This window comes from Rhinoderma darwinii, chromosome 7 (genome assembly GCF_050947455.1).
Source record: "Rhinoderma darwinii isolate aRhiDar2 chromosome 7, aRhiDar2.hap1, whole genome shotgun sequence".
Lineage (NCBI taxonomy): Eukaryota > Metazoa > Chordata > Amphibia > Anura > Rhinodermatidae > Rhinoderma > Rhinoderma darwinii.
Genome location: NC_134693.1, coordinates 3,021,668 through 3,036,833, shown reverse-complemented (window position 1 = coordinate 3,036,833; position 15,166 = coordinate 3,021,668). Strand labels below are relative to the sequence as shown.

Sequence of the window (15,166 nt, the reverse complement as noted above, 5' to 3'; positions counted from 1 at the left end):
AATCCACTCTGGGGCATTTATGCCTGTGCCTACCACAAGGGAATAGGGGATACAATATTTGCTGGGTGGCGGTGTTTTGGGGAATGTGGGGAGCATGGCTGGTTCTAAGTTCCACATAGGAACTTTTGTTTGCACTTGAGCAAAGTGCTGATTTATTTTTGATTTGCTGTTATTTGATTTCTTATGATTTACTGTACTGATAGGGGCATTGTTCCTTACCTAGCTACTGACATGGCGGACACCCATATATTTCTGATTTTTATGTACAGGATTAGCTGTATCTTCTGCTATAATATCAATCGTTGTTATTATCACAATGCCCTTGTTGCTTTGATGTTTCTGTTTCATTGTAAAAGAATTGTTTATGGTGAAAATCACAATAAAAACATTTGTTAAAAAAAATAAACATGTAAAATATCACAATTTGCGGTAGACAATGACGATCACAAATGAAAGGTCTATTTTAGGGTAAAACGATATTATTAGCAGAAATAAATGCAGCTGAAAAGTCAAAGAGCAGATGTTTTTTACAATTATTTTCAAACTTTAAACCTAGAAATTCTAAAATAGCAAAAAGAAACCTGCGATGTCTACGGAAAAAACATCACAAAAACCGCGTCGCTGTTAGACATTTATCACGTGTCCTACTTGTGCACCGCGTCATTGGTGGGAAAATCTCCTTATAAAACCAATTAATGGCGTTAATATGGAGACAGGTGACGAGAAGATCATCCGTATCTTGCGCCATATTTTGGCTTATGAGTGAAATAAAAATAAAAAAAACTCCACGATGAAAAGTAAAAACTGTGACCGATAAGACACGAAGCGGATTTATCTAATGTTACGGATCGTCTCTCGGATATAATAATTCACGCCATAACGTCCGGACAAGAAAAAAACATATCACACCCCGACACCGTTCACACCTGCGCTTTATACCCCAATCTACTTTTCACCATATAAGGGAACCCAGCGAGCGCCGGGCATCAAAAAATTGTTAGAAACTCATAATTGTTCCTCTCCACGGAAATCTTTAGTAAAAGGCGAAAGATTTATTCGATCTGAAGAGAAACCAGAGTATAACTTGTGCCGGTTTCCTATGAACCGCGGCTGCAGAGAAATGTTTCTTTGCGAAGAGAGACCAAAGTGCAAAAAACAAAAAAATATAAAATAATTTCCCCCACAACGTCCCCTGTAATCCCGGTAACTCCGCACACCACGAGGTAAAAGTCATAAGAGAAACATGTAAAACCAGCTCAAATATTGGAAATGTTCTTCCTGATGCATCATGGGTATGTAGATGAGGCACTTCCTGTGGGCGGGGCTTCCTCTTCTGTAGATGTTATTTCCTGTGGGTTCCACTGTATTGTGATCGGCCTGATGGGCATTGGGACCGGTAATATATTGTACAATACAGAACCCCCTTATAGCCGAACCCAGCAGCGTCACATGACTGGAATCAGAACCCTGAGGGAACGTTCACACGCTTAGCAAAAAGGGAAAACAGATCCTGATATTACAAAGTTTTTTTTATTCAAAGTCACATTTTTCGCGGCATTTTCAACATCCGTTTTTGGAGCTGTTTTTCTATAGAGTTAATAAAAACCGGATCCAAAAATGGCTCAAGAAGTGACAGGGACTTCTTTTTCGCGGCCGTTTTTTATATGCAGCTGTTTTTAAAAACGGCCGTGTAAGAATATGCTCTGTCAGAACAGAACGCCGTATTTCCCATTGAAATCAATGGGCAGATGTTTGGAGGGGTTCTGCTTACGATTTTTCGGCCCTAAAATAAGCCGTGTGAACATCCCCTAAGTTTTGTGCCGATTCTACAGTGTAATGGTCTCCTGGTTGTTCTTCACCACAGATATGTAATAATAATACGGCCGGTGCATGAGATCTAGCGATATGTCCACAGGCAGCGCCCGATCCTATTCACGAACCGTATTGCGGTATGAAATTAGACACACACGGAGGAACGGTACGGCCCATAGACCCCTGTATTCAGACATACGCCCCTGTGCATGAGCCCTAACACACTTTTTGCATTGCAGTCTCTGAGCGGCTCCACATGCGGTGCTAAACCACATATCCAGCGTCTATTCTCTATACCCGATTGTGGATCCCCCCTCCCCCTCTAGGACGTCCATATGTCCTAATAAGATCTTTCTTATGGAGAAAAAGACGTCGTAAATAAAAGGAACGAAAAAGCCCAAACAAAAAAAATAAAATCAGTAGAAAATTGTAGATCATTAGTGAATTCCATCTGATCCGGTGCCATGATCGCGTGGTGGGACAGAGTGCAGCCATCGTACAGTCTCAAGTGCCGCAGTAATAAAGTGGGTGGAGTCAACCCGAGATGACATCACCACGTCCAGATATTTACTACCCATCATGCATTTCACCAGCGCCGGTCAGTTACTAATATCTCATCGAAGAATTGTATAAAAAAATCTCCACTCAATAACTGGGCACCAATAATTCTATGTAATTACACCATGTGACACAGCAGGCGCCAATCACCTCTCCCCGATACAGACAGGGCGGCTCTGCAGGGCGATAGCTCCGGGTCACACAGGGAGGGTGTGCCTTAAACTAATGAGTAAGGAAAATAACGAGGCAGGGTGACGCCTGGCTCCTCGCATATCATGTGAGAGGAATTTTTGAATGGGCACAGGTCGCCCCGTGGAGGATTTGCCTACTTTGCAGAACCTTCAGGAGTCGTGATCTGCCCGACCCACTGATTGTATAACGATAGAGGAGAATGTGTGACTGTAAAGCGGTGGGAATCGTCCTGTATTCCATTCATACGCTGCTTTATACGATATCTAGGGGCAGGTCCGGACTATTGTATAATACTGTCACATGTCTGCCGGAGTTCTACTTTAACCGGTTCCCGACCAATGGCTGTATATACACTACCGTTCAAAAGTTTAGGGTTACTTAGAAATTTCCTTATTTTTGCAAGAAAAGCCCAGTTTTTTTCAATGAAGATAACATGAAATTAATCAGAAATCCACTCTATACATTGTTAATGTGGTAAATGACTATTCTAGCTGCAAACGTCTGGTGTTTAATGCAATATCTACATAGGTGTATAGAGACCATTTCCAGCAACCATCACTCCAGTGTTCTAATGGTACATTGTGTTTGCTGACTGTGTTAGAAGGCTAATGGATTAGAAAACACTTGAAAACCCTTGTGCAATTATGTTAGCACCGCTGTAAACAGTTTTGCTGTTTAGAGGAGCTATAAAACTGACCTTCCTTTGAGCTAGTTGAGAATCTGGAGCATTACATTTGTGGGTTCGATTAAATTCTCAAAATGGCTAGAAAAAGAGAGCTTTCATGTGAAACTCGACAGTCTATTCTTGCTCTTAGAAATGAAGGCTATTCCATGCGAGAAATTGCAAAGAAACTGAAGATTTCCTACAAGTGTCTACTACTCCCTTCAGAGGACAGCACACACAGGCTCTAACCAGAGTAGAAAGAGAAGTGGGAGGCCCCGCTGCACAACTGAGCAACAAGACAAGTACATTAGAGTCTCTAGTGTGAGAAATAGACGCCTCACAGGTCCTCAACTGGCAGCTTCATTAAATAGTACCCGCAAAACGCCAGTGTCAACGTCTACAGTGAAGAGACGACTCCGGGATGCCGGCCTTCAGGGCAGAGTGGCAAAGAAAAAGCCATATCTGAGACTGGCTAATAAAAGGAAAAGATTAATATGGGCAAAAGCTCAGACATTGGACAGAGGAAGATTGGAAAAAAGTGCTATGGACGGACGAATGGAAGTTTGAGGTGTTTGGATCACACAGAAGAACATTTGTGAGACGCAGAACAACTGAAAAGATGCTGGAAGAGTGCCGGACGCCATCTGTCAAGCATGGTGGAGGTCATGTGATGGTCTGGGGTAAAGTGGGAGATTTGTACAAGGTAAAAGGGATTGTGAATAAGGAAGGCGATCACTCCGCAACGCCATGCCATACCCTGTGGACAGCGCTTCATTGTAGCCAATTTCATCCTACAACAGGACAATGACCCAAAGCACCTCCAAATGATGCAAGAACTATTTAGGGAAGAAGCCGGCAGCCGGTATTCTATCTGTAATGGAGTGGCCAGCGCAGTCACCAGATCTCAACCCCATAGAGCTGTTGTGGGAGGAGCTTGACCGTATGGTACGCAAGAAGTGCCCATCAAGCCAATCCAACTTGTGGGAGGGGCTTCTGGAAGCATGGGGGGAAATCTCTCCCGATGACCTCAGCAAATTAACCGCTCGAATGCCAAAGGTCTGCAATGCTGGAATTGCTGCAAATGGAGCGACCAAAGCAAAGTCTGAAGGAGAAAATCATTATTTCTAACCTTGTCAATGTCTGGACTGTATTTTCTAGTCATTTTGCAACTCATTTGATAAATATAAGTGTGAGATTTCATGGAAAACACAAAATTGTCTGGGTGACCCCAAACTTTTGAACGGTAGTGTATATATATGTGTGTGTGTATATATATATATATATAAATGTCCGACGGCTGAGGTCCTTAAAACCCGCGTCATAGCAGATATACGGAACAGGTTATAGTTGGCTGTTCAAGCGATCGGGGACCCTGAAGAGAGGACAGAAGCCGCTTTCTCTGATATAAAATACAGGCTTGGTCCTGGTGATCGCGTTACTGGTTCACATGATCGCCGGGATGTCGTTAGTGGCAGCTGCGGATAACCAGACCCAGCACAGCCCTAGTACTGACAATAGGGACTATAAGGCCGGATTCAGACGAGCTTGTGCGTTTTGCTCGCGCAAAAGGTCTGTGTGTCATCAGCATATGGTGTGCGGCATCATAAAGACACTCTGGTTTTATGTTTGTAAACAGAAAACCACGTGGTGCTTTTCTGTTTTCATTCATTCATTTTACTACTGTTGCGCGAATCACACGCGGCACCCGGAAGTGCTTCCGTATGTCGAGCGCGATTTGTATGCACCCATTGACTTCAATGGGTACGTGCAGCGTGAAACATGACCAAATATAGGACATGCCGTGAGTTTTACGCAGCGTGAAATTCACTGACAGTCTGAAAGGCCCCATTTAGTAACATAGGTCCGTGCAACGCGCGTGAAAATCACGTGCGGAGCACGGACGTATTACACGTTCATCTGAATAAGCCCTAAGAGGGCTGATTTCCCCTGTAACTGGGGTTGCCGTGCAGCTTCAGTTACTTTGGAAAAAAAAGGAATAAAAGAAAAACATTATTATGGGACCGGCCACAATAATAATAAGAAAACAAAAGTACAGAAAACTTAATAAATACACAGAAAATACCCCCCAAAAACAACGCCCCCCCCCCAATCATCGACGTAACACCAGCCCTGACCCCATCACCCTAAAATAAACATGTAAAATATCACAATTTGCGGTAGACAATGACGATCACAAATGAAAGGTCTATTTTAGGGTAAAACGATATTATTAGCAGAAATAAATGCAGCTGAAAAGTCAAAGAGCAGATGTTTTTTACAATTATTTTCAAACTTTAATCCTAGAAATTCTAAAATAGCAAAAAGAAACCTGCGATGTCTACGGAAAAAACATCACAAAAACCGCGTCGCTGTCAGACATTTGTCACGTGTCCTACTTGTGCACCGCGTCATTGGTGGGAAAATCTCCTTATAAAACCAATTAACGGTGTTAATATGAAGACAGGTGACGAGAAGATCATCCGTATCTTGCGCCATATTTTTCCTTATTCTGAGCACCGTGATGACGGTTTATGAGTGAAATAAAAAAAAAATCTCCAAGATGAAAAGTAAAAACTGTGACCAATAACACACGAGGCGGATTTATCTAATGATAGGGATCGGCTCTCGGATATAATAATTCGGCATCACGTCCGGAACCAGAAAAGACACATCACAGCCCGACACCGTTCACACCTGCGCTTTATTCCCCAATCTATTATTTGTACAATAAGGGAACCCAGCGAGCGCTGGGCATCAAAAAATTATTAGAAACTCATAATTGTTCCTCTCCACGGAAATCTTTAGTAAAAGGCGAAAGATTTATTCGATCTGAAGAGAAACCAGAGTATACAGCAGAGATCACCGGACACTACACCGGCCCCGCGCTCCTCCCGTCACACCTGCGGAGAGGACATATAGGTGATTATATAGATATATATCTCTCTATCACACATGTGACGGGGGCGGGGCGATCATCAGTCATTATGAGGCATGGAAAAAAAATAAGTTACCGGAGAAAAGCAAATTTCTGTATCTTTGTCTTTTTTATTTCAATTCAAAGTTACGAAGCAGGTGCATTCTGGGAAAATATGCAAATGACCAACGACAAGCCGTTACACCCATATTCGGTTACACAATGGTGGTCTGCGCTCCTGTCACTTGGAGCAGAAGTTCCCGACAGCCGCACGATTTTGTGGTCCTTTCCCTGGACTGATCACCGAACAAGCCAGCTCAGAGTAAACACCGGACGTGTGCGTGTAAGAGGTCCAGGGCCAAGGTGGCTTAGACTGGCAGCATGGGTGTTGTGTGGCTTAGACTGGCAGCATGGGTGTTGTGTGGCTTAGACTGGCAGCATGGGTGTTGTGTGGCTTAGACTGGCAGCATGGGTGTTGTGTGGCTTAGACTGGCAGCATGGGTGTTGTGTGGCTTAGACTGGCAGCATGGGTGTTGTGTGGCTTAGACTGGCAGCATGGGTGTTGTTGGTCTCCTGAGTTGCTCCCTCTGCGGGTGCGGGGTTGCGGTGGCATTGGTGGTAATGCAATACTGCGCTTTATAGAGAAGGGACCCACCTAAAAGAGGTCGCCGTGACCGTTTGATCAAAATGTTTATAAGATGATGAGATCCTCATGTTCGTATATTTTTTTGTAATTTTGCTGAGCCGCAATAGATGAAGTATAGCAGAGGACGTGCGTCCAGGTTTCCTTCTCCCCCTTGTGGACGCCACATGAACCTCCTCGCTGCTTGTCCCTCAGAAGCTGCGCTCATAACAAAGAAACAGCCAAGTGATGACTCGAAGGTCCCGCGATCCTATAAATATAGAATGATAATAACGCACTCGGCTAGAGACCTAACGCCGCAGCCACATGACCGCCCACAATTACATCTCTATCATTAACCGCATGAGAGAAGCCCAGCGAGCGCCGGGCATCAAAAAATTATTAGAAACTCATAATTGTTCCTCTCCACGGAAATCTTTAGTAAAAGGCGAAAGATTTATTCGATCTGAAGAGAAACCAGAGTATACAGAAGCGCCGCACCGCCGTGACCCCACGGACCACCGCCCCCCGCATACATCACAGAGACTCCGCCCTCTGCCGACACGATACTGTCACGACACTGACCCGCCCTCCACTAACATCACCGCATCAAATCACAACCGGGAAACGGTCAGATCTATCAAGAGAGACACCGGAGAGAAGCAAATAAACCTACGGAGCATCATGGGAATATGCAAATAAACTGCCAGGGGAGGAGCCAGAAAAGGAAGTAGTGATCGCAATAGTCGGATTAACTGTTTCCTGCCCGGCGTGTATAAACTGCAGCCTGAACATAAACCGGCGACCGGAGCTCCTCACCCGGACAGGGCGCAGCGGGCGTCACAGCCGTCATACTGTATATGTGATACCGATGAGCAGCAACTCCGCAAACAGACTACAACACTGATATAATGTAATCACCACATCACACTACAACACCGGTTATTATAGCTGCACTGTATATAATGTAATCAGACACTACAACACCGGTTATTATAGCTGCACTGTATATAATGTAATCAGACGCTACAACACTGGTTATTATAGCTGCACTGTATATAATGTAATCAGACACTACAACACTGGTTATTATAGCTGCACTGTATATAATGTAATCAGATACTACAACACTGGTTATTATAGCTGCACTGTATATAATGTAATCAGACACTACAACACTGGTTATTATAGCTGCACTGTATATAATGTAATCAGACACTACAACACCGGTTATTATAGCTGCACTGTATATAATGTAATCAGACACTACAACACCGGTTATTATAGCTGCACTGTATATAATGTAATCAGACACTACAACACCGGTTATTATAGCTGCACTGTATATAATGTAATCAGACACTACAACGCCGGTTATTATAGCTGCACTGTATATAATCAGACACTACAACACCGGTTATTATAGCTGCACTGTATATAATGTAATCATATACTACAACACCGGTTATTATAGCTGCACTGTATATAATGTAATCAGACACTACAACACCGGTTATTATAGCTGCACTGTATATAATCAGACACTACAACACTGGTTATTATAGCTGCACTGTATATAATGTAATCAGACACTACAACACCGGTTATTATAGCTGCACTGTATATAATGTAATCAGACACTACAACACCGGTTATTATAGCTGCACTGTATATAATGTAATCAGACACTACAACACTGGTTATTATAGCTGCACTGTATATAATGTAATCAGACACTACAACACCGGTTATTATAGCTGCACTGTATATAATGTAATCAGACACTACAACACCAGTTATTATAGCTGCACTGTATATAATCAGACACTACAACACCGGTTATTATAGCAGCACTGTATATAATCTAATCAGACACTACAACACTGGTTGTTATAGCTGCACTGTATATAATGTAATCAGACACTACAACACCGGTTATTATAGCAGCACTGTATATAATGTAATCAGACACTACAACACTGGTTATTATAGCTGCACTGTATATAATGTAATCAGACACTACAACACCGGTTATTATAGCTGCACTGTATATAATGTAATCAGACACTACAACACCGGTTATTATAGCTGCACTGTATATAATGTAATCAGACACTACAACGCTGGTTATTATAGCTGCACTGTATATAATGTAATCAGACACTACAACGCCGGTTATTATAGCTGCACTGTATATAATGTAATCAGATACTACAACACTGGTTATTATAGCTGCACTGTATATAATGTAATCAGACAGTACAACACCGGTTATTATAGCTGCACTGTATATAATGTAATCAGACACTACAACACCGGTTATTATAGCAGCACTGTATATAATGTAATCAGACACTACAACACCGGTTATTATAGCTGCACTGTATATAATGTAATCAGACACTACAACACCGGTTATTATAGCTGCACTGTATATAATGTAATCAGACAGTACAACACCGGTTATTATAGCTGCACTGTATATAATGTAATCAGACACTACAACACCGGTTATTATAGCAGCACTGTATATAATGTAATCAGACACTACAACGCCGGTTATTATAGCTGCACTGTATATAATGTAATCAGATACTACAACACTGGTTATTATAGCTGCACTGTATATAATGTAATCAGACAGTACAACACCGGTTATTATAGCTGCACTGTATATAATGTAATCAGACACTACAACACCGGTTATTATAGCAGCACTGTATATAATGTAATCAGACACTACAACACCGGTTATTATAGCTGCACTGTATATAATGTAATCAGACACTACAACACTGGTTATTATAGCTGCACTGTATATAATGTAATCAGATACTACAACACCGGTTATTATAGCTGCACTGTATATAATGTAATCAGATGCTACAACACCGGTTATTATAGCTGCACTGTATATAATGTAATCAGACACTACAACACTGGTTATTATAGCTGCACTGTATATAATGTAATCAGACACTACAACACCGGTTATTATAGCTGCACTGTATATAATGTAATCAGACACTACAACACCGGTTATTATAGCTGCACTGTATATAATGTAATCAGACACTACAACACTGGTTATTATAGCTGCACTGTATATAATGTAATCAGATACTACAACACCGGTTATTATAGCTGCACTGTATATAATGTAATCAGATGCTACAACACCGGTTATTATAGCTGCACTGTATATAATGTAATCAGACACTACAACACTGGTTATTATAGCTGCACTGTATATAATGTAATCAGACACTACAACACCGGTTATTATAGCTGCACTGTATATAATGTAATCAGACACTACAACACTGGTTATTATAGCTGCACTGTATATAATGTAATCAGATGCTACAACACCGGTTATTATAGCTGCACTGTATATAATGTAATCAGACACTACAACGCCGGTTATTATAGCTGCACTGTATATAATGTAATCAGACACTACAACGCAGGTTATTATAGCTGCACTGTATATAATGTAATCAGACACTACAACACCGGTTATTATAGCTGCACTGTATATAATGTAATCAGACACTACAACGCTGGTTACTATAGCTGCACTGTATATAATGTAATCAGACACTACAACGCCGGTTATTATAGCTGCACTGTATATAATGTAATCAGACACTACAACACTGGTTATTATAGCTGCACTGTATATAATGTAATCAGACACTACAACACCGGTTATTATAGCTGCACTGTATATAATGTAATCAGACACTACAACACCGGTTATTATAGCTGCACTGTATATAATGTAATCAGACACTACAACACCGGTTATTATAGCTGCACTGTATATAATGTAATCAGACACTACAACACCGGTTATTATAGCTGCACTGTATATAATGTAATCAGACACTACAACACCGGTTATTATAGCTGCACTGTATATAATGTAATCAGATACTACAACACCGGTTATTATAGCTGCACTGTATATAATGTAATCAGACACTACAACACTGGTTATTATAGCTGCACTGTATATAATGTAATCAGACACTACAACACCGGTTATTATAGCTGCACTGTATATAATGTAATCAGACACTACAACACTGGTTATTATAGCTGCACTGTATATAATGTAATCAGACACTACAACACCGGTTATTATAGCTGCACTGTATATAATGTAATCAGACACTACAACACCGGTTATTATAGCTGCACTGTATATAATCAGACACTACAACACCGGTTATTATAGCTGCACTGTATATAATATAATCAGACACTACAACACCGGTTATTATAGCTGCACTGTATATAATGTAATCAGATACTACAACACTGGTTATTATAGCTGCACTGTATATAATGTAATCAGACACTACAACACTGGTTATTATAGCTGCACTGTATATAATGTAATCAGACAGTACAACACCGGTTATTATAGCTGCACTGTATATAATGTAATCAGACAGTACAACACCGGTTATTATAGCTGCACTGTATATAATGTAATCAGATGCTACAACACTGGTTATTATAGCTGCACTGTATATAATGTAATCAGACACTACAACACCGGTTATTATAGCTGCACTGTATATAATGTAATCAGACACTACAATACTGGTTATTATAGCTGCACTGTATATAATGTAATCAGACACTACAACACTGGTTATTATAGCTGCACTGTATATAATGTAATCAGACACTACAACACCGGTTATTATAGCTGCACTGTATATAATGTAATCAGACACTACAACACTGGTTACTATAGCTGCACTGTATATAATGTAATCAGACACTCCAACACTGGTTATTATAGCTGCACTGTATATAATGTAATCAGACACTACAACGCCGGTTATTATAGCTGCACTGTATATAATGTAATCAGACACTACAACACTGGTTACTATAGCTGCACTGTATATAATGTAATCAGACACTACAACACCGGTTATTATAGCTGCACTGTATATAATGTAATCAGACACTACAACGCCGGTTATTATAGCTGCACTGTATATAATGTAATCAGACACTACAACACTGGTTATTATAGCTGCACTGTATATAATGTAATCAGACACTACAACACTGGTTATTATAGCTGCACTGTATATAATGTAATCAGACACTACAACACCGGTTATTATAGCTGCACTGTATATAATGTAATCAGACACTACAACACTGGTTATTATAGCTGCACTGTATATAATGTAATCAGACACTACAACACCGGTTATTATAGCTGCACTGTATATAATGTAATCAGACACTACAACACTGGTTATTATAGCTGCACTGTATATAATGTAATCAGACACTACAACACTGGTTATTATAGCTGCACTGTATATAATGTAATCAGACACTACAACACTGGTTATTATAGCTGCACTGTATATAATGTAATCAGACACTACAACACTGGTTATTATAGCTGCACTGTATATAATGTAATCAGACACTACAACACCGGTTATTATAGCTGCACTGTATATAATGTAATCAGACACTACAACACTGGTTATTATAGCTGCACTGTATAGAATGTAATCAGACACTACAACACCGGTTATTATAGCTGCACTGTATATAATGTAATCAGATACTACAACACCGGTTATTATAGCTGCACTGTATATAATCAGACACTACAACACCGGTTATTATAGCTGCACTGTATATAATGTAATCAGACGCTACAACACTGGTTATTATAGCTGCACTGTATATAATGTAATCAGACACTACAACACTGGTTATTATAGCTGCACTGTATATAATGTAATCAGACACTACAACACTGGTTATTATAGCTGCACTGTATATAATGTAATCAGACACTACAACACTGGTTATTATAGCTGCACTGTATATAATGTAATCAGACACTACAACACTGGTTATTATAGCTGCACTGTATATAATGTAATCAGACACTACAACACTGGTTATTATAGCTGCACTGTATATAATCAGACACTACAACACCGGTTATTATAGCTGCACTGTATATAATATAATCAGACACTACAACACCGGTTATTATAGCTGCACTGTATATAATCAGACACTACAACACTGGTTATTATAGCTGCACTGTATTGCGGTATGCCCTTACGCACTTTTTGTGGTGCTAAAAAACATATCCAGAGCCTTTCCCTTAGGGCAGATTCAGACAAAGTTCTAGGTAGGGACTCGCAAGTGTGGGGATCCGTGACGTGGATTGCGAGCTTGCGTTTTTTTGGCCAAAACAACAACTAATACCCCATGTTTTCTCATGGTTACTTACATTGTACATACTTTTTTTCAGGACGCGCCCGGGTCTTATGATGCTGGGATAGCCTGGTGTGCGGATGTTTGGCACTGCATGCAGGGCAGCCCGCTCTCTTACAATATGGGCGTTATAAATAGGCTGCTATTCGGCGATATATGCTGTGCCTCACTATCCAAACACTATGCCTCCATGTTTACACACTACACTCACGTTTTTGTTTCACTCACAGCCCTGATCTCTACACACTACACTTAGTCATGTCCCCTATACCTCACATGTGCACTATACACAGTACTTTATTATTTATTTATTATTATTACACATTTACTTCCATGCCCAACACACCCCTCCCCTCAAGGTAAGTGGGAGTGGCTATCATTATTTAAACACACCTGGGCACTTCCCATCAACAGCATTCTCTGACCTGGTTGCGTCCCGTTTGGAACGGGTATTTTACCCACCACCTAATCTGTGAGTATGGCCTTTTCTGTGGTTTTAATTACATTCTATGTCCCATTTTTTTTTGTATATCAAACGTTGCGTTTTTGCGCGCGCAAAAAACACTTGACAGCTGCGTGTGTCATCCGTGTATGATGCGCGGCTGCGTGATTTTCGCGCAGCCGCCATCATAGAGATGAGGCTAGTCGACGCCCGTCACTGTCCAAGGTGCTGAAAGAGCTAACTGATCGGCAGTAACTCTTTCAGCACCCTCGACAGTGAATGCCGAACACAACATCGAGAAACCTGTTAAAAAAACCCGGTGAAGTTCGGTTCGCTTGTCCGGCTTCGCTCATCTCAAAGACGCTCCGTTTGGATGGTTGGAAACAGAAAAGCACGTGGTGCTTTTCTGTTTACATTCATCCTTTTGACAGCTGGTGCGCTGTTTCAGTCGTGCTTCCGTGAGACCTGCGTGGTTTTCACGCACCCATTGACTTCAATGGGTGCGTGATGCGCAAAATACGCTGAGATATTGAGCATGTCGCGCTTTTTGCGCAGCGGACAAACGCTGCGCAAAAAGCACGGACTGTCTGTACTGCCCCATAGACTTGTATTGGTCTGTGCGTGGCGCGTGAAAACCACGCGGCCCGCACGGACCCAATACACGCTCGTGTGAATCCCCCCTTATTCTCTGAGTAAGGAAAATAACGAGGCAGGGTGATGCCTGGCTCCTCGCATATCATGTGAGAGGAATTTTTGAATGGGCACAGGTCGCCCCGTGGAGGATTTGCCTACTTTGCAGAACCTTCAGGAGCCGTGATCTGCCCGACCCACTGATTGTATAACGATAGAGGAGAATGTGTGACTGTAAAGCGGTGGGAATCGTCCTGTATTCCATTCATACGCTGCTTTATACGATATCTAGGGGCAGGTCCGGACTATTGTATAATACTGTCATATGTCTGCCGGAGTTCTACTTTAACCGGTTCCCGAACAATGGCTGTATATAAATGTCTGGCGGTTGAGGTCCATAAAACCCGCGCCATAGCAGATACGGAACAGGTTATAGTTGGCTGTTCAAGCGATCCGCTGAATGTCGGGGACCCTGAAGAGAGGACAGAAGCCGCTTTCTCTGATATAAAATACAGGCTTGGTCCTGGTGATCGCGTTACTGCTTCACATGATCGCCGGGATGCCGTTAGTGGCAGCTGCGGATAACTAGACCCAGCACAGCCCTAGTACTGACAATAGGGACTATAAGAGGGCTGATTTCCCCTGGAATTGGGGCTGCCGTGCAGCTTCAGTTACTTTGGAAAAATAAGGTGTAAAAGAAAATATAATTATAGGACCGGCCACAATAATAATAAGAAAACAAAACTAAAACAAGTGCAAAAAAACGTAATAAATACACAGAAAATACCCCCCAAAAACAGCTGAAAAGTCAAAGAGCAGATGTTTTTTACAATTATTTTCAAACTTTAAACCTAAAAATTCTAAAACAGCAAAAATATATAAAAATGCTAAAAAAAAAGAAACCTGCGATGTCTACGGAAAAAACATCACAAAAACCGCGTCGCTGTCAGACATTTGTCACGTGTCCTACTTGTGCACCGCGTCATTGGTGGGAAAATCTCCTTATAAAACCAATTAACGGCGTTAATATGGAGACAGGTGACGAGAAGA

At 41.3% G+C, this 15,166-nt stretch overlaps 1 protein-coding gene and 5 non-coding genes across 7 annotated transcripts in view; 2 read left to right on the top strand and 4 right to left on the bottom strand.

Moving 5' to 3' along the window:
• The window catches only part of ARMH1 (armadillo like helical domain containing 1), a 69,232-nt gene that overhangs the window by 19,670 nt on the left and 34,396 nt on the right, over window positions 1-15,166 (bottom strand). The window lies entirely within an intron of this gene.
• Window positions 967-1,081, bottom strand: LOC142658242 (U5 spliceosomal RNA). Its single transcript, XR_012850075.1, has one exon. It is a non-coding gene; the product is annotated as a U5 spliceosomal RNA (small nuclear RNA).
• LOC142658226 (U12 minor spliceosomal RNA) lies at window positions 2,583-2,732 on the top strand. Its single transcript, XR_012850060.1, has one exon. It is a non-coding gene; the product is annotated as a U12 minor spliceosomal RNA (small nuclear RNA).
• Window positions 5,961-6,075, bottom strand: LOC142658238 (U5 spliceosomal RNA). The gene has a single exon (XR_012850071.1). It is a non-coding gene; the product is annotated as a U5 spliceosomal RNA (small nuclear RNA).
• Window positions 7,134-7,248, bottom strand: LOC142658236 (U5 spliceosomal RNA). The gene has a single exon (XR_012850069.1). It is a non-coding gene; the product is annotated as a U5 spliceosomal RNA (small nuclear RNA).
• LOC142658232 (U12 minor spliceosomal RNA) lies at window positions 14,163-14,311 on the top strand. The gene has a single exon (XR_012850066.1). It is a non-coding gene; the product is annotated as a U12 minor spliceosomal RNA (small nuclear RNA).